The sequence below is a fragment of the Callorhinus ursinus genome, unplaced genomic scaffold, assembly GCF_003265705.2.
Source record: "Callorhinus ursinus isolate GAN/ISIS: 27379988/994484 unplaced genomic scaffold, GSC_fseal_2.0 scaffold6, whole genome shotgun sequence".
NCBI classification, from domain to species: Eukaryota; Metazoa; Chordata; class Mammalia; order Carnivora; family Otariidae; genus Callorhinus; species Callorhinus ursinus.
This window is the reverse complement of record NW_027397068.1, coordinates 2,787,893-2,808,905: the sequence shown is the minus strand read 5'-3', so window position 1 is coordinate 2,808,905 and position 21,013 is coordinate 2,787,893. Positions and strand designations below refer to the sequence as shown.

Genomic DNA, 21,013 nt, shown 5'->3' with positions numbered 1-21,013 from the left:
GTTTTGGCTATTCTGGGTTCCTGGGATTTCCATGTGAATTTTAGGTTCATCTTGTTGATTTCTGCAAAGAAACTAGCTATGATTTTAATAAGGATTGCATTGTTTGTGTAGATCAGTTTGGAGAGTATTGCCATCTTTACAGTACTAAGTCATCCAATCTGTGAACACTGACTGTCTTTCCATTTATTTTAGGTCTTCTTTAATTTCTTACAACAATATGTTATGATTTTCAGAGTATAAGTATTGTACTTCTGTTAAATTTTTTCTTAAGTATTTTATGCTTTTTGATGCTATTGTAAATGAAATTGTTTTCTTAATTTCACTTACAATTTGTTCATTGCTACAGTATAGAAACACAATTGATTTGTGTATATAGGTATCGTGTCCTGCAACCTAGCTGAACTCATTTATTAGTCTGAATAGCTTTTTAATAGAATCCTTAGGAATTTCTATATACAAGAAAGATGATGTCATCTGCAAGTAGAGATAATTTTACTTCTTCTTTTCCAATTTCGATGCTTTTTATTTATTTATTTTTCTTGCCCAAATGCCCTGGCTAAAATGGCCAGTGCAACATGGAATAGAAATGGCCAGAGTGACATCTTTATCTCGTTCCTGATCTTAAGGGGAATGCATCTGGTGTTTTGTCATTAAGTGTGTTGGAAGCTGTTTTTCATAGACACCCTTAATCAGATTGAGGAATTTCCCTTCCAGCTCTAGTTTACTGAGGGCTTTTATCATGAAGGATGTTGAATTTTGTTAAATGCTTTTTCTGAGTCTATTGAGATGATCATATGGTTTTTGTCCCTTATCCTTCTGTATGATACATTACATTAATTGATTTTGGATGTTAAGTGGGGCCATTTTAAAATATGTTCCCAGGCCATTTGTGTTCTTCTGTTAAACACCTTTCATATTGTTTGCCTTTTCTACTGGATTGCTCATCTTTTTCTCTCTGGTTTATAATAATTTTTATATAGCCTAAATATCTTTATCAGTTATATGCATATCAAATATTTTCTCCATATGTGGTTTGTCTCATAAAACCCTCTCATCATGAGGTCTTTGGTGAACACTAGATCCTTAACCTCAGTGTTATAAAAGTTTTAAATCTTTACGGTTTATATTTTTGGAGGCCTAAGAAATCTTTCTCTTGTGGTAAATATCTTCTCCTTAATTGTCTTGCCATTCGCAGTTGGATCTCTATTCTACATGGAATTGACTTTTTTTTAAGGTGTGAGGTAGGATCAGATGTCTTATTTTCCCATATGAATATTCAATTGTTTTGGACACAATTAATGCAGCTCCTCAATTCACTCAGATTCACCTTGCCCAGAGTCCTCAGCTGATGGCTCTTGGTGAGCTCCTGATGGCTCTCTGGCGGCTGGAGCTGTTGCTTCGCCTACCAACACTGCCATTTGTCTCCACCTGCCCCGTAGAGAGTGCCGATGGCAGAGCTGCCCCCATCGTGTTTGTTGCTGTGGGGGTACCAGTGGATCTGGCACCCAGGCCCAACCCAAATGGACTCATAGAGTCTCTGGCTCCTCCTGCCACTGCCCCTCTCTAGATAAAATCCAGTGCCATGAGGCATGAGATCTTGGCATGAGTATCGTAGAGGTGGCCCAAAGGGACCAAGTGATACAGCCTGGAATTGTGGTGGGGTTAATGCTTTCTGAGACAAACTTCGACCAGTGTGGAATAGAAGATAAATGAAAACGTGCAGATTAATTCTCCCCTCATCCTTCTTCTGAGAGACTGTTTTGAAGTGTGATGCTTCTGAACAGCCTGTCTTACAATGTTCGGCATGACTGAGCATTGAGCAACCAGCTGTGTCTCTTTGTGAAGCTCAGAAATGTATTTGTTTCGCCCTCCTTCCCAGCCTCACTGTCCTTCACTTTTTCTGTCCTGCAATTAGATCTCCCAGTAAAGAAATAGCCCTTAAGCTTTGCTCCAGACTCTAGTTTCTAAAAACACCAGACTAAGATAATTATCTTAGTTTTTCTTTTACTCACTGATCTGCAATGCCTATTGTAGCATAAATGAAGTTTCCCTAAATGTGTCTGCTTCAAAAGTGTGTATTTTGTTCCACTGATCTGTTTGTGTAGCTTTGCCACCACCACCCATTTTTTAAAATTTTTTTTATTGTTATGTTAATCACCATATATTACATCATTAGTTTTTGGTGCAGTGTTCCATGATTCATTGTTTGTTCATAACACCCAGTGCTCCATGCAGAACCCACCACCCATTTTTAAAAATTATCATTATAGTTTATCATATATCCTCAAAACTTATTCATCTTCAGGGGATTTGGGATCATAATATAAATTTAATACTTACCTGGATTCAGGTCATCATGAGCAGAAGAGTTTGTGTAAAGTTGGAATAACATTTTCTTTAGGTATTTGATAGAATTTGCCTGAAAACCTTATGGGGAGGGGCGCCTGGGTGGCTCAGTTGGTTAAGCAACTGCCTTGGGCTCAGGTCATGATCCTGGAGTCCCGAGATCGAGTCCCGCATCGGGCTCCCTGCTCAGCAGGGAGTCTGCTTCTCCCTCTGACCCTCTTCCCTCTCATGCTCTCTCTCATGCTCTCTCTCTCAAATAAATAAATAAAATCTTTAAAAAAAAAAAGAAAACCTTATGGGGCTTGGGATTTTCTTCTGGAAAAAATTGTGAATTACTCTTTCAATTTCTTTAATGGTTAGAGAATATTTCTTATATGCTTACACTTGAGTCAGTTTTGTAAGTTGTATTTTTCAGTTTCAGTAAGCTGTATTTTTCAAGTTTATGGGTTAAAAGTTCACAATTTCCTTTTATTTTCTTTTCAGGATCTACAGAATTTGGTATTGTTTCCTTTTTCATTCTTAATTGTGCTTACTTTGAATCCTCTCCTTTTTCCTTGATTGAACTTGGGAGAAGTTTGTCAATTTCATTAACATTTCAAAGATCCAACTTCTGACATTCTCACTCCCATGTATTGTATATTTTTCTATTCTAATAATATAATTATTTTGTTTCTTTTTTTAGTTGATTTTTTGAGTTTATTCTGCAATTTATATTTTAAACTTCTTAAGTTTGATTCTTAGCTCATTAATTAGAGCTTTTATTCTTTCTCATTTGCAAGCATGTAATGCTATAGATTTCCCTCTAAGAAATGCCTTTGCTGCATCTCAAAATTTTGATTATACTTTCCTTATTATTTAAATCCAAATATTTCCTAATATCCATTAAAATATTCAGTTAAGCAGTACTTCTTTATATGTGTATTTATAATTTTTTATTGAAATCTAATCCAATTGCATTAAAGATTGTTGTTGTATGACACCAAGCCTTTGAAATTCATTAAGGCTAGTTTTATGGCTTAAAACACAGTCTATTTTTGTAAATATTCCTCATGTGTTTAAAAAGACTGTACAATTTTGTGTCAACGAACATATGGAGAAATTGCAAGGAACAATTACAAAGTTCTCCGTGTTTATTAGCTCAGGCTTGCAAATTTTGTTCAAATTTCCCATATTCTCATTAAATTTTTGCTTGCTTTCTGTGTTATGAGTTTAGAATGTCATATCTTTCTGGTAAAAAGTTAGACTTTTATCTTCATGTAATGAATCTTACTACCTCCAACAGTGATTTTTGCTTTAAAGCATATTTTGGGTGCTATTGCTATAGCCAGATGATCTTTATTTGGTTAGTGTTTTCCTGATATATCCTTTTCCAATTTGACTTTCAGTCTATGTCCTTATGTTTTAAATGTGCATTTTATTAAAAAAATAGCTGAATTAAAAAAAATCCGGTCTGACAATCTTTTTTTTCTAACTAGAGATGTGAGAACTTTAAAAATACTTTTGCTTGACTATTCATATATTTGTTTTTTTTACTATTTTATTTCATGTTTACTATTTTTCTGTTTGTATCTTTTGTTTTGTCTTTTCTTCTTTCTTCCTTTTTCTTATTCTATTTCCTTCCCTCTTCTTCTTTGGAAATGTTATACACTCAATATTTATTTTTTAAATTATTATTCTTGCCATTAGCATGCATATTTAAAGTCTAAAATAATCTATATATTTATTATTCTTCCTAATAATATAAGGATATTAGAATGATCTAGCTGCCCTCACCCACTTATCATATGCTATGTGTTTAGTATTTTGGCTTTATTCTGGATACCTTTCACAAATTAGACATTATTGTTATTATTAACCTACATTTACACTAATGTCTTTGCTCACCATTCCTTCTTACCTCTAATACAATCCATTTAGGATCACTTTCTGTCTGGATTATATCTTTTAGCATTTCTTATAATGAGAAACTATTGGTGCTAACTTTCAGGTTCACAACTGCATAAATAATGCCTTTATTTCACTCTCATTCTTGAAAAAAAATTATAAATCTATACTGATATACTTCAAAAGAGACATACTAATACACCATGAATGTGGATACAAAGATTTAGAACATAAAGATATCAATATTACTCCAAATTCAACACAATTCCTAATTCTACTGAGTTTTGTGTTATTGTTTTGTTTTGTTTTATGGACCTTAACAAGCTGATCCTAAAATGAAGGATTAATTAGAATCCTTTCAATGAAATGGAAGAGTAAAAGGCAAAGAATAGCCAAGTCATTCTTGAAGAAAAACTATGAAATGGAGCCTCTTCTACATACTAAGACTTATGAAGATATAATTAAGATGGTATGGCATTAGTAAAACAACAGAGAGAAGAAAGAGAACAATGGAAAGAACAGGGTCCAGAAACAGAGCCAAGCACATATAGTAACTTGATATTTAACACTGTTGGTGCTGCAGATCGGTGGGGAAAGATAAGCCATTCAGTAAATGCTGCTGTGATAATGGATATCTATCTGCGGAAAATGAAACTGGATTCCTACCTCACACCATACCCAAAAATCTGCATCAAGTGGAGGAAAGACCAAATGTACAAAGCAAAACTTTCAGACTTCTAGAATAAAATATAGGAGAATATTTTTGTGCTTTTAGGGTTGGAAAGACTGTGTTATCAAGAAAAAGAAATTCAAACCTTTAGGGAAAGACTATGATTCAGTTAGACCACATTAACATTTTAAATGTCCATGTACCTGAAGACATTGTTTTGAAAAGTGAGAGAAGACAAGCCACTATCTAGAGGAGATATTTGCAATACATATTGTCAACCAAGATTTAATAGAGTATGTGTATCTATATATATAAAAATGTCTACAAATCAATACAAAAAAATAAAAGCAACGGATATGAACAAGCACTTTACAAAATAGAAAACACATGAAAAATGTTCAATTTTGTTAGTAATAAAGGAGATGTAAATTAAAATAATTAAATTAAATGTAAATTGGTAAAAATAGAGTTTGACAATACAAAAAGCTGGAAAGAATTTGGAGAAATGAGAACTTTCATTTATTTTGAGATATTTTGTATGTCGGTGTAACATATATGTTACATATGTGTGCACAAGGATATTATATGTGTATACAAAGATATCATCAGGTATACTGACGAACACTGGAAACAACCTAAACATCTGTCAATATGAGGATGGAGAAATAAATTTTAGTATAATCATACAATAGGAAAAAAATGAATGAATACTAAATGCAATGTGGTATCCCAGATTAGGTCTGGAACAGAAAAAAGGATATTAGTGGAAAAACCGGTGATACCCAAATAAAGTCTGAGTTTAGTTATTTGTAATGTACCAATATTAATTTCTTAGTTTGGACAGAAGTACCACTGCTGTGTGGGATGTTAACACTAGAGAAAGTTGGGAGAATGGTGTACAGGAGGCTCTCCGTACTCTGCAACTTCTCTGTAAGTCTAAAACTATTTCAAAATAAAAAGTTTATTTAAAAAATGGAGCTACTAGTATCATTATGGATAAATCTCTCAAGCACGATGTTGAGAAAAGAGCAAGTTGCAGAAGACACATGAAGTATATAGCCAACTATATGAATTTAGAAGCATTCAATATAATAGTTTTATTTAATGATACAAATATGTGTAGTATCATTTTAAACATACATATGTGAATGATAAACACCAATTCTGAATATTAATTACTTCTTGGAGGTGAAGAACTGGCAAATGATCAGGAAGGTTAATGACAGAATTTAAATTTTATTTCCAGTGTTTGATTTCTTTTTTTTTTTATTATGTTACGTTAGTCACCATACATTACATCATTAGTTTTTGGTGTAGTGTTCCATGATTCATTGTTTTCGTATAACACCCACTGCTCCATGCAGTACGTGCCCTCCTTACTACTCATCACCCGGCTAACCCATCCCCCCACCCCGCTCCCCTCTAGAACCCTCAGTTTGTTTCTCAGAGTCCATAGTCTCTCATGGTCCGTCTCCTTCAGTGTTTGATTTCTTAAGTTGGGTGATGTGTACATATGCAGATTTGGTTATAAAATTTTCCCTTTGAATTATTTGAAATATTTGATTTAAAAAAAAAGGCAGTTTCTCTGTTTCTCTAAAAGGAAGAAAGGAAGGGAGAGAAAGAAGGGAAGGCAGGAGGGAAGAAAAAAGAAGAAAGAGGAAGGCAGTATTAAATATAAGGAGGTTTTAAAAATACTGCTTCCTAAGTGATTTGAAAGTCTTACTGAGAACAAGTTTAACAACCTCTTGTAGTTGTCTTTAAGGATTGGAGTTTGAAGCACATTTAGGATAAGCCATCTGAGTCAGAATCTCAAGGAAGCTGGCATAAAAGTTTAATTCCTAGGCCCAAGATCCCAAGAGATTTGAGTTCAAGTAGGACCCAGGAACTTGAACTTTCATCAGACTCCCTAAGTGTTTTCATACCATTTAAAGTATGTCTGTATGGGTAAACTGATTTGGTTTATTTCAGCCATGTATCAATTCCAAAAATTTCTTATTTGCATATATTTATATACACCTATATATACTTATGTGAGTATTAATATATGTATATATGAGTTATAGGTTGTGTAAATTAATAAATGGTTTCAGCCCAGAGATAATTTGACCAAGAGATTAGCTAGCTTGGTAGATAACCCATAAAAGTTTTTAACCATTTTTGTACTATGGACCCTTTGACAGTCTGGTAAAGTTTTCAGAATAGTGCATTGGAATAAAATAAATTGCATAAGATTATAACAGAAACCCCATTATATTGAAATGTAGTTATAAATTATTAAAGTAAATTGATTTGTTGCATATTAGTGCCTGCGTCTTTATTAAGGCATTGGATAACATGATATATATACCATAGATATAATAACTCATAATTCGAGACTAGTCGCAGCAAAGTCACAAATAAAGCTTATGCTATTATGGTTTGCTGTCCAAGTTCATAGTTAAAGGAAATGCTAAGTTTCAATTAGATGTTTGTGAAAATAGTAATAGTCTATAGAGAAAGGTCAGGACGACGATGAGGTGACCGAAGCAATCACACTTGGTGGCAGAACTTAACGAACACCAAATCCCTCAGCTATCAAGATATTTTAAAGCAATATTTAAAAAATTCAAAATTAAGGCCAAAAAATCATGATGAACAAAATACCAAGATTATTAAATAGAGGTCAGTATAGATGCTCTGATTTCTATCTACAGACCCAAAGGATTCTACCCAAGAACTCCCTCCCCAGGTTAATAATTCCTGCATTTTAGGCAGTATTCTCACTTTTTCCACTTTTCTACCATTTTTTGATATTGTTTGGGGAGATCCATCAACATCTTCCAAGTCTCACTTTTGCATTAATAATCTTTACACATGACAATGAATACCAATCAGTTTTTCTGTTTATGTGCTACATAAATTCCTTATTATAAAGTTAAGTTTCAAAATCTAAAAAGTCTGTCTTGATTCTTTGGCAATGGTAACAAAGACCAAAAAAAAAAAAAAAAACAGAAAACAGTAATTTTGACATCTTATGGTTTCTGTTTTTAATCTAATAAAAGCAAATCATTTAAAAAATAATTTTGATTATTTCTCTTATAATGTGAGGTTTTCTACTGTAAAAATAAATAAGTCAGTGGTGGTGTCTCTCTAAGGAGCAAGGAGAAATGGTCAGGAGAGTGTGCTAACAGGTTAGGGACACTTCTCCCTCATCACTGCCTTGTAGAAACCCCAACAGAGAGAGAACTCTAGCGCTCATGTGCTTTCATTCTTTATTAGGGAACATGCTCTTTTGAGAGTTATTCTCAAACAGAACACACGTTTCTATATTCAGCTGTTTCCTTTGCTAGAAGAACAACAACAGCAACATACACTATAAAAATACTACAATTCTGGTATTTCTGGAGGACTTGGATTTATTTTATTTTCCATTTGTTCTTCCATTTGTCGCCACTAGTACCGAGGCTCCACCTAGGGCCCTTTTCTATAATTACATTCATATTCATTAAGACTAATCTCTCTTATGAGGCAATATGGAAAACAGTTATGCAAATAGGACAGAGCGGTTGAGTCTTTGTTTTATTCTGAGCATGTGTCTAACACTTGCAGGTTATATTTGGTCACTCCTAGGAACGGATCGCTAAGGCAGCGAACCACCACGGGCAGCTGGCCAGGCAAGGACGCAGTTAACATCTCCTCTCCCTCCTTAGATCGGTGCCCTCCCGGAATGCAGCCGGCTAACCTTCGTGACAGGTGACCGCAGCCCAAGCAGAGAAACTGTAACCTCCCTGTGCATCATCCATCACAGGGCCGGGCAGCTAGGAAAGGTGGGAGAGGCTTAAGTCAGATGAAGGCAGAGAAAGATCAACGAATTTGGTTTTTAAAGTTACAAAATAACGCCTAAAACCGTCTCCTCCACATTTTATATTTCCATTAGTTGGGTTTTCAGCATTTTCCTCCTAGTCCAATGGGCAATTTGTTTTTTTGATTCCCTCTCTCTCCAGCAGTGAGTAATATAGAGTGATTTGAGCTAGCACCCCAGAGTGTTTTGACTCACACCTGCCATCTGTCTGCTTAGTCACTGTGCAACCATCCTTCCCCTAAGTGATGATTTCTATTTGATATAAGAACTGGCAGGCAATGGTGGTTGTGTTAGGAGATTGCTGGATTCCCAGTTTTCTTTATTCTTTTGATGATAGCAGCATAGCGCATTAATGTTTCAGATATTCATTTAGCTTTTTCTGGGAATTACCGTATGTTCCTAAAGATACTTAGTGAGGGGAGACTTGTAAAAATGGAGGGGGTAAGGGGGTTATTTTTGAAAAAAAATTTTTTTTAAATTGTAGACGTAAAGACCATTATTACCACTCAGCACAGGGCAAAGTCGAAATCTTCCAATTTATTCATATGCAGAGCTAATGTAAATACTCACAGCCCTCAATTTCAGCCAAATTACCCCAATTTTCTGCATGTTCCCACTGATAGCCTCACTCTGTAGAGTTTGGGTGTAAATTCTCTATGAAGGAAGATAGAGCTATAAAGAGTGAGTTCTGTCTATATACAGTCATTGGAACCATGCATACGAAGCAGAAATTATGCTTACAGTGACCATTGTAGGTACACATCCAGACTATTTAGACAAACAAATCCACGTTAGAATCATAACACAACCAGAAGCACAGTTATTTAGCTGAATACTTGTTACATGGTAGCCAAAAATTCATTTTGAATTATTTCCATATATGCAAAGAATATATGATATACGTATGTGTAGTATGAATAAGAGAAATAAATTAAACATACCCACCACTCAGCATTAAGAATGAAAACTGTAACTCTGCCTAGCATCACCATCCTTCTCAACTTATTCCACTTCTTGCTTCCTAGGTAACCATTATCTTGAATTACGGGTTATCATTTCTTTATTTTCTTTGTAGTTTAAAAAATATGTATCCCTAAATAGCATGTTTGTTCAGTTTTGCGTGTGTTAGAATTTTATATTAATGGAACTGCAATCTATGTATTCTTGTCACTTTCTTTTTCATCAGCATTATGTTCTTCTCATGTAGGTGCATGAAACTATAGCTCCTTTGTCTTCACTGCTATATACTAAGTATTCCATTATATGTATCTACCATGACTTACTTATCCAGTCTCTTGTCATTGGTTCTTTGGGTTGGTTCCAGTTTTTTACTGGTAAAAACAGTGCTGCAATGAATATTTTAGTACCTGCACCCTCTTGCACAAACATGAGAGTTTCTTTAGACTAGAGTAGATATCCAGGGTTGAATTGCTGGGTATGAGGTAGATGCAGCTTCAACTTTACTAGACAATGTCCAATTGTTCTCAAAGGGAGCTTGACAAATTCACTCTCTCATTAGCAGTATATAAGAGTTCCTGTTGTCCCTCATCTTCACAAACACGTTGATTGCTCAGGCTTTAACGTTTTTGCTAATATTTTGGGTGTAAAAAGGTATTTCAGTCTTTTCTTGATTATGAGTGAAATTGGACATCTTTATATGTTTACTAATCATCGGTTTTTCCTCTTCTGTAAAATGGGTGTCTACTTTTTTTGCCCATTTTTCCATTAGTTTGAATGTGGGGTTTTTTTGGAGTGTTTTTATATATATAGAAAGAGAATACTGATACTTTGTTCTAAACTAATCTGTGTTGGAAATACATTCCCCTAACGTATGTATTGTCTTTTCACATTTTAAAAATAGTATCTTTCAATAAATGGTAGTTCTCATTTTAATAGACTGATATTTAGCTTTTACTTTACAGATTCTGCCCCTTTTTTGGTCTTAAATCCTTTTTGTAACACAAGTGTACAAAGATGATCTCCTATATTTTCTTCAGAAGTTAAACATTATATATATATTTAATCCATCAGGAATTTATCCTTTGGTAGTGATGTGGGTCCATATAGGAAAAGATTGTCCAGGCATTATTAAGTGTCCATTCTTCCCACACTACTCTAAAATTGCAGCTCTGACTTCTTTCATACATGTGAAGCTCTGCCTCTGAGGTTCCAATTTTTGTTTTATTGCTATATTTGTCTATTTCTGCACCAGGAACACGTTAGTGAAACTTTAAATAATCCTGGAAATCTGGGGGCAAATTCTCTCCATCCCGATATGCACATTATTTTCCTCCAATAGTGTATCGACTATTCTTCCTCCTACTTGGCTCTTCTTGCTCTTTTGCCCTTTTATATAAATTTTGCCATTAGTTTATCAGATTTCACAAAAACAATTCAATATACTTGTTGCAGGTTTACTTTCATTCCTTATAATTTTTCTATAACGTAGGCTAAGTCTGCACAAATTAGTGTTAAACCATTTCAAAGGAAGGCTGAGGATTAAGGAATGCGTTAACTCAGTAGCATAAATCCTAAAACATTTAATTAGCGAGATTTCATTCTGTTTAAAAAACATGGAGCATCAGAGCCTATAGAAAGCCAGCCAAGATCAATGAATAGAGATATATACTCTATTTCAGCTAGTTCATTTTTGTATCAGGCCTATCTTGGGAGAATCGAAGCTTTAAATAAAATCAATGAACAGGTATTTATTCATAAGCAATTATAATGTACCAAGCCCTGTTGTAGATACCATAGAAAACATATAAATGGAGTAAAATGTGATTTAAGTCTTCTAAGGATTTATAGTTTATTGTGGAAACAATAGATAAAGAAATAAAATTCCAAACTTTAGTTCTATGAGCTGTAATGGAGTAAGTTCAGGGAAAGGAGACAACAGTGCAAATTAAAGTAATCAGGATAAATTTCATACTAAGTAAGTAGGGTTTTTTAAAAACAAGGAAAGGAAGAGCAAGTTTGGGCACATAGTAGACATCCAATAAATATTTGTAAAATGAGTGACATCAAGGATTATTTGGCCAAATTGGTACAGAAGCTATGGCACTCCACGGGAAAGTCCGTCTGATAGGTTAGATGGAGGACAGAGTGAACAGAGGAGAAACTGAACCACAAAGTAGTGGATTAATCCAGTTTTAAGGCAATAAAGTTCTGAAAAACACATCCTGGCAAAGTGAAGAGAACATAACTTGGCAAATTAAGAAATATTTATCAAATAATCAATGAAATTAGTGACCTGTTAGGTCACTAAAAAGGAATTAAGATAATTAGTATCTAATAAGAAAGGGAAAAGTCAAAGGTTACCTCAAATTTTCTCACCTAGGATCCATAAGTATGATTAAACTGCTGATTTCCTCTCCCCTCCACCACAAATTAAGAAGTTAGAAAGACTTTCTAGCAGGTTTGAGGGGACTGATAATACTTTTGTTCGGGACATACTGAGTTTGCGATAAGCAATTGGAAGCATGAAATGAGAACATAGTTGAGATGTTAGCTAAGTTTTTAAAAACTGAAATTATAGTGGGATCTCTCAGCCTGAGAATTTAAATAGGGCTCTGTTTGGATGGGGCACTTCTGAATGTCCTAGAGATTGGCAGAGGCTGCTGCTCAATTCCAGAGGTTTATTGGATGAATTCAATATGATTCCAAGCCTCAAATGTTTGAGCACCAGCAATCAGCCGGATATTGTTCCTCAGAAGTCCTTTCTGTCATGGAATCCAAAATCTAGTAGGCACTGAGAGGCTCTTGGGAAGTAACTCATTTGGAGGGAGGCAAGTGTTGAACACAAGTTCTGGGATGAAAGGAGAGAGCCCTCAGCTCCACTGCTCCTGTACCTTCCTCTTCACCCCAAAACTCACCATGGCATACCACTCATCTCACTTAATACTAACTATAGGAATGTTGAGGAAACATGCAAGTTCTGAGAAGCAAGTTACACCAGGATCTATCCAGAAAGAGCAAGAGCAGGAAAAATCACCAGCGATGATGAACCAGATGTCATTGCAGAAAGTTAAAGCAGGAAGAAGGCAATTAGCTGCCATGTGGGAGTGGAGAGAACTATTTCATGAGTACAAGTAAGATGTCCCCTAGAGTCTCCATAATTAGTAGGGAGAGATTTAGAGGGGAGAAGGAATTTTGCCTTTCTCAAATTTGCCTGTACCAATTAATCTCACACAATTAGGGACGATCATACCCCCAGAGTATTTGTAAATGTGTGTAGGCATTTTTGCTTATCACAGTGACTCTGGGGCCCCCACAGGCATTTAGTGTGTTGGCACCAGGGGTGGCAAGCTAATGCAATGCTCAGAACAATCTCACACAAGGAATTCTTTTTCTGCCCCAAATGCAAATAAATGGCGCCTCTATTGAGAAGTCATACATTGTAACGATACCAAACATGATAAACTAAGAGGTTGTATTCTAATTCTCTCTGTTCCCCAACATTTAAGATATTTGATAAATGATGAAACATCAACTACATTTAATGAGCGTTCATTTTTTAATAAAACAACATGGCACAAGTAGTAAAAGACGTAATTTGCGAACCAAAGGAAAATAGAAACCAATGTTGAATTTAAAAAATGTTAATACGGGGGGGCGCCTGGGTGGCTCAGTCGTTGGGCATCTGCCTTTGGCTCAGGTCATGATCCCAGGGTCCTGGGATCGAGCCCCGCACCGGGCTCCCTGCTCGGCGGGAAGCCTGCTTCTCCCTCTCCCACTCCCCCTGTGTTCCCTCTCTCGCTGTGTCTCTCTCTCTCTGTCAAATAAATAAATGAAATCTTAAAAAAATAAAAAATAAATAAAATAAAAAATGTAATACAGAATAAAATACAGTGCAGTTTTATATTCTTAAAGTTTCTTCTGCCACACATAATGATCATTGTAGGAGGCCTAATTATTACTGTATTCTTGTTTAAAATAGAGAATTTTCTCTTTTCCAAATCCCAAGAGAATGGAGATTATGAGGAAATTCAGCGAATGAGGGCTTAAGGAAATTTATCATCTGTGTTCTCTAATTCCAAGGAAAATAACATATAAATTGTTCCAAGAATAGTTTTCTTTCCTTTTTGGAAGGGAAAAAGAAACAGCAATTATCCTAACTGAATGTATTCCTCCCTTCCTAAGTAGGTTTAATATTATATCTTCCTGTTGTTGAAAATCCATTTCTTCCTTGTTCTCTTGCCAAGGAAAATTCCATTTCATTAATCTAAATGGGAATTTTCCAAATAAAATGGGAGAAAAACTTATCCAGAAAAAGAGGAAGATGCTAAGCCAGAAGCAGCAGGAGATATACCAGGAGAGCATTATGGGTCACATATCAAAGAGAGTCCACCTTCAACTGCACAAACTGCTGGGACACCATAATTTCCTCTCTATTATGATTACAAAAATGGAAAGCATATTCTAGCCCTTCATACATAATGTATCATTCTATCACCCATCTTGAATATTAAAAGGATTTACATCTGTGAAATTTGTATATTTTTTGAGAATCCTTATAAATGAAAATAGAGTATATATTTATTTTAAGTTAAATAACGTACACTGGAAGGGTCTCCTTTTTGAAAAAATTTGGAAAACAGGGAGGAAGAAAAGGTGTTCTGAAAAGAATACTAATTTGGGATCCAGATAGCTCGAGATTAAATCCCAGCCTTACAACTTGCTGTGTGCAATTGGGCAAATTTCTCAGCGTGGAGTACCTCATCTGCAGCCTTGGGGATTCACATTTTCTAATAAAATATCATGGCAGGATTAGTGAAAAACAGAATTTGCAACCTCAAGAAAAGTACAAATTAATATTGGATTTAAAAATCTAAAAAACTGACGAGCACCTGGCTGGTTAAGTCAGAGGGGCATGTGACACTTGACCTAGGGGTCGTGAGTTCGAGCCCGATGTTGGGTGTAGAGATTACTTAAAAATACAATCTTTAAAAAAAAATCTAAAAATGGACTAAAATATAGTACAGTTTTACACTCTCAAGCTTTCTCCTTAAGGTCATTATCTTCTAAATCCTGTTTATAAACTGAACAGTTCCTACGTGAACTCATCTCTCTCTGATATACAGTGACCAGAAACTGGTTGGCACTGCCTAGAAATCTCTTTAGTCAGATCCATAGGTTTGTCAGACGTATTTTCTATTTTCCAAGGTACCATAGGTGACATAGTAAAAATTGTTCCACTAATAACTCTTATGGGTCACCCTTTTATTCAGCCTGCCATAGCAGCTTACTTATTGTTGTTCCAGCCTTCACTCATCGTCTGCTCAACATTTTCCAGCCTCTGTTAACACTTTTCTTGCTACTATTCCTGTCTTTGCTAACAGCCTTGGTCCACAGCTTTCCCAGCTTCCACTTGCTGCTACTCTTGCACATTTTAGATATTCGCTCTGGCAACACCCCACTTATAGATACAAATTTTTATATCGGTTAATCTTTGCTTATAACAAGCCACCCACCCCACAAAATTGTCCTTTAATAGCACAATTAGTTATTAGCTCACAAGTCTGTATGTTAGTAAGTTTGGCTGGATATATCCAGATGTTCATGTCTGGATGGTCTCTCCCAGATTCACTTATGAGTCTACATTTACCTGGCGTGTCACTGGGATCTAGTTGCTTATGAACGGCCTCACTCACATATATAGTAGGTGAATGGCAGGGCTCCAACGTGGAGCTAGCTAGCCTAGGCTTTTTCATGCGGTTTCTGGGTTCCAAAAGCAGAAAGAGAAAGTAAGTTTCAATGTGTAATCATTTTTTTAAGTCTCTGTGTCACATTTGCTATTTTCTCATTGGACAAGCAGGACACTTTGGCAAAGGCAAAAGTCAGTGGTCAATGTGGTACTTCTTTTCCAAGGTCATGGGTGTAAGGGAGGAAATTTTAAAAACAATGTATAACAGGTAGTGATGACTGCACTTGGTTTTACAGATAGTCAAGTGGGAAGGAAACTCACTGCAAGAAGAGGGAAAATTATATTGAAAGCCATGGAGAAACAAACATGACCTTTTCTGAAAATACGTGTTTCTACCCTTTCTTCATTTTGCCACCATTCAACCTTGCATATTTCAAGCTTCAGAAAAAGAACCTAGACAATTTTTTAATATAAAATTTGAATTTCAATCCCAAGTTTGCTCACCCCAGTAGAAGAAATCTTAAAACTCATGAAGAAAACAGTAAAAAAATGCAATTTGTATTGTTGAACCAACTTGCCTGAAAAATTGTCACCATTTTCTAAATATGATAACATTTCGAGTCAGCTCACTAACAACAACTAATGAGTCATTAATATTTCTTTCCTTCAAAGTCAAGTCACATTGGGAGTGGTGGTGGGCACAGTATGAAAACAATAAGCGCACCAGCGGAATTCCTTGAAAAAACAGACTGTTGGCTATGATGGATTTTACAGCTATAACTAGGTGGAAGGGATGACTGAGTAAAGTTTATGACTAAGTAAAGTTTATTAGCGGAGGTCAGTTTTACACAGAAAATGATTTAGCCAGTTATGATAGTTGACCTATTGTGTCACATACCCTACTGTGTGCTTAAGTGACATTATACAACCCTCCATATTCTGATGTTCTGAATTGAAAGAAACATCTGCATTGAGACACATTTCACTTTTAGCTGCAGGAGCCAGAATGTTTTGCTACCAAACCTCTTTTATGCCTTTGCCAAAGTGTCTGTTTTCTAACATTTTACCTCTGTGATCTAGATGTTGGAAATTGTTGCTCAGGGCACTTGTAACCCAAATTTATGTCTTGACTCCCTCATGGCCTGTGTGATATGGTGAGAGTTTTCAGATGAATGTCACACATTTGGAAATCAGTGAATTACTAAGCTTTTACATCTGGAATCTTGCAAAATTACTAATTTTTTTGGCAAAGATATGGGGAGATTAATCTTAGAGTATTAGTATTGAACTGGAGATTGGAAATATGGTTCAACCTTTCATCTTGGCACTGCCCAGAGAACTGAAGGATGTTATCCAAAGCTACATAGCCAGTTAATTGCAGAATTGAGACCCTAATCCAGAATACCCATCTTGTTCTAGTGCTCTTTCTACCACATCATGCTGCCTCTGATCAAAATTAAATTTGTGGTACAAATAAGTCACATTTCATAAATATTTCAAGAAAAATTACTTAGCCATTGATATGAGACCAATGACAGGTGCTTAAGATACAACAGTGAACAAAACAGTACCCGCCATTATCTAGCTTACAGCCTGGTTAAAATAATCACAGAGCTGATGATTATGACATCTTGTAACTGTTATTCTGCCAATCAACCCTCATTCCTGATTTGCCCTTCTTTGACAGATCCAAATAGATACACGTTGACTTCTTTCTTTTCTTCTTTCATTCTGTGCCCTGGAAATGGTGGAATCTGCCTACCTTTTTGTATGTGTGCGAGTGTATGGTTGGATTGTGATTTTTATTTTACACTTTTTTTTTTAGATTTTATTTATTTGACAGAGAGAGACACAGCGAGAGAGGGAACACAAGCAGAGGCAGAGGGAGAGGGAGAAGCAGGCTCCCCGCTGAGCAGAGAGCCTGACGAGGGGCTCCATCCCAGGACCCTGGGATCATGACCTGAGCCGAAGACAAACGCTTAACCGATGGAGCCACCCAGGCGCCTCTTATTTTACACTTTCATTTTAATAGTTCTTACATCAAATTGGTCTACCTAGAGTACAATATTCTTCCAGCAGCTTCCTTAGTCCTTTTCTCCTGTTACAACTTTCTGGACTACATCCTTTTATTTTCTTTTAATTTGAGCTTTGTTCATTAAATCATTCATTTGTATGTGTCGTGGCTACGCTTAGTATACCAGATAATAAGATGGAAAAATAGACACGCTCTGCAGCAGTAATTCTAATCAAAGTCTATGCAACCAAAATATTGTTTTTACTTGGTGATAGCTACATGGACATTCATTATATTAATCTCTATTTTTGCATATGTTTGAACATCTTTACAATAATGAGTTAAATTAAAATACACCCGAAGTGCCAAGAGTGCATCTTATAGGTTCACCTCTGTTTATTATCAGAATCTTTTGCTGAGCAACCACTGTCTCACCATTAGTCAGAAGGTCAATTAGGGATGTCTTATGTCACGGAAAACTCATGTAGAGTTTTCATGTTTTAAAGTAAACATTTCGCTGTATAGTTAACAGATTCTGTGGTCTGAATACCTTCCAATAAATTGCTTCACTCCTTTCCAAAGGGATTCTATAAATCACGTTTATACTAGGTATTTATGCAACTATGGAAGATCCGTCCTGACACCAGGATGTAGTGCTATCCTTATGTGTGCAAAACCCTAAACCACTGCCTATTTTACAGCAGCGACCCTTCTGTGTACAGATGACCTGTGTCCCAACTGCCGATTTAGAGCCTCCATCTTTGGAGCTGAGCTGTCTGCAGGAGCTACAGCAGCAGGCTCTACACACACCAGCTGACCTGTTGTTCACTTCCCAGGACTATGTCACCTCCTCCCTTGCATGTATCACTCATGCAAGTGAAACTCCTCTGACGCTCAGAGCAAAACAATGTGCTGATGTGTTTAAATTAGTTTTCTCTCTTAGGATATTCTCATTTAGGATATCAATTTGCATCATAAATGTTTTCTTTCTTGACAATTTCAAGAAAAACAAGATCCCAGTCAGATCTGAAAGATCACAAGTCCTAAATCATGGAGGTTCAAAACAATGAACTGTAATATACATTATAGTCTTTCCATTCCAACCTGATTAATTCCAAATTCCCCCGGAATCAGGGTAACTTTTCTCCTGGAAGCATTCTGGGAAAAGTTTTGCATGCCAAATGAGACATATAACTGAGTAATTGTCTCATAAAATATTAAAATTTACTTAGAAAAAAGACATTCTCTGGACATCTAATGTTTGCTGGCTGGCGCAAGGTTGTGTCCTAGCAAGCTTATCTGCTACTAATTACAATGCTCTTTCCTCCAGTGCGCATTTAGTCCAAATGTAAATATTCCAAACATAATTACTCTTGGAAGGCTATTGCATGGTAATAGCTGTGACAATCTGGGAACATTCCCAGTGGAATAGCTCCAGTTTTCTCATTTATCTATTAATAGTTCCACACATTTTTTTCATGTACAGATGTTCTTTGAAAACCTATGCTAGATGCTTTTTGTTGCTCAAGAAGAATTTAAATCTTTAGTATTTTGATAATTTGGATAATTCAATATTTTCTCCTTAGTCACAAATTTTAATTTTTCTTGTCATGAACCACTAAAATAATCATGACTTTAACAGGCAAAAAAATTACAGGTAGGTATTAATTTTAATAAAAATTAAAACATGATTCACCATTATAATTCGGTATTTCTTCTTCTTTCCTCAATCACCTTACTTATATCAGTTAGTTTTGAAATGATGTATAAGGTATTATAAAAAATATTAATTGCAGATGCTCTTTATATCTGTTATTAAAACTAAAAAAACTTTCATTTTTTTTTAAATCAAGGTTTGTTGAAATGTATATATCCTTCTACTTGGACACCCAGGAATCTATAATTATGCATGTGGTTAGGGAAATAATATAAATTGACTATTGCTATTTTGTATATTTCTCACATAGGCAGAAATGCATGAATTATTATAAAGTATATATGTTACTTTCAGTTTTCAAAAGTACTTTTTCTTTTTCTAATCATAAAAGTTAAACATGTTCATGATAGACAAATCAGAACATACGCTTAAAAAATAAGTTAAAAAATAATTGTAGTTCCACTATCCAAAGACAAAGGTAATATTTTTGCACATTTATTATACTTTTGTATGGAAGTTTATTTCTTTACAAAAAATTGTTATATTTTCTCTCATTATAAATTTTATAAATATTTTAAGTGTTTTCCAAAGTTCAATCATATACTGTAATATATTTAATCACATTACTATTTATGGTATGTTCAATTTTCTTTTGTAAATGAATTTGTGATAATTGTGTACACAAAGTAATTTATGTATTTAGGAATTTCTTCAAGGAGAGTAATTTTAAAAGTGAAATTATTGGGTTAAGAAATGTAGTCATTTTAAGGCTGTATATATTATTAACAGAAAAGTTTAAACCAGTTTATACTCCTATGCAGTATGAGTATGCTTTTTTAAATTATTATTATTTAAGTATAATCAGCGTACAGAGTTCTATTTATTTCAGGTGTACAATATAATGATTCAAAAAATCTACACATTTCTCAGCGCTCATGAAGATAAGTGTACTCTTAATTCCTTTTGTCTATTTCACCCATCCCCTACCCCCTCCCCTTTAGCAACCACCAGCTTGTTCTATTTAAGAGTCCAGTTTTTTTTGGTTTATCTCTTTTTTACTTTGTTCATTTGTTTTGTTTCTTAAATTCCACATGTGAGTGAAATCATAGGGCATTTGTCTTTCTCTGACTGACTTATTTCACTCAGTATTATATCCTTTAGATACATCTATGTTGTTGCAAATGGCAAGAGTTCATTCTTTTTTTATAGATTCCATTATGTGAAATTCAACATCTTTTTTATCCATTCACCTATGGAGGGACACAGGTTGCTTCCATATCTTAGCTATTGTAAATAAAGCTGTAATAAACACAGAGGTGCATTTGTCTTTTTGAATTACTATTTTCATTTTCTTTCCCAGTAATTCAGGAATTACTGACTCATATGGTAATTCTATTTTTAATTTTTTGAGGAACCTCCATAGTGTTTTCCATGGTGGCTGCAACAATTGCTTTCCCACCAACAGGGCACAAGGGCTCCTTTTTCTCCATATCCTTGCCAGCACTTCTTATTTCTTGTGTTTTTGATTTTAGCCATTATAACAGGTATAAAACGACATCTCATTGTGTTTGTAATTTGCGTTTCCCTGATGATGAGTGATACTGAGCATCTTTTTATGTATCTGTTGGCCATCTGTATGTATTCTTTGGAAGAATGTCTACTTAGGTCCTTTGCCCATTTTTTAATTGGACTATTTGGGGTTTTTTTGGTGTTGACTTATTTAAGTTTTTTATATATTTTAGATATTAACCCTTTATCAGATACATCATTTGCTAATTTCTTCTCCCATTCAGTAGGTTGCCTTGTTGGTTTATTTGCGGTTTCCTTCACTCGCAAAAGCTTTTTATTCTGGTGTAGCCCCAATAGTTTAACTTTGCTTTTGTTTCCCTTGCCAGAGGAGGTATATCTAGAAAAATGTTTCTATGGCCAATGTCAAAAAAATTACTGCCTATGTT

General features: G+C 35.1%; 1 long non-coding RNA gene across 1 annotated transcript in view; it reads right to left on the bottom strand.

Moving 5' to 3' along the window:
* Positions 1-8,445: 8,445 nt before the first annotated feature.
* The window catches only part of LOC141372956 (uncharacterized), a 32,024-nt gene continuing 19,456 nt past the window's right edge, over positions 8,446-21,013 (bottom strand). The window contains exon 2 of the long non-coding RNA XR_012378481.1: positions 8,446-8,697. This is a non-coding gene — a long non-coding RNA (uncharacterized lncRNA). The remainder of the gene's footprint in view (positions 8,698-21,013) is intronic.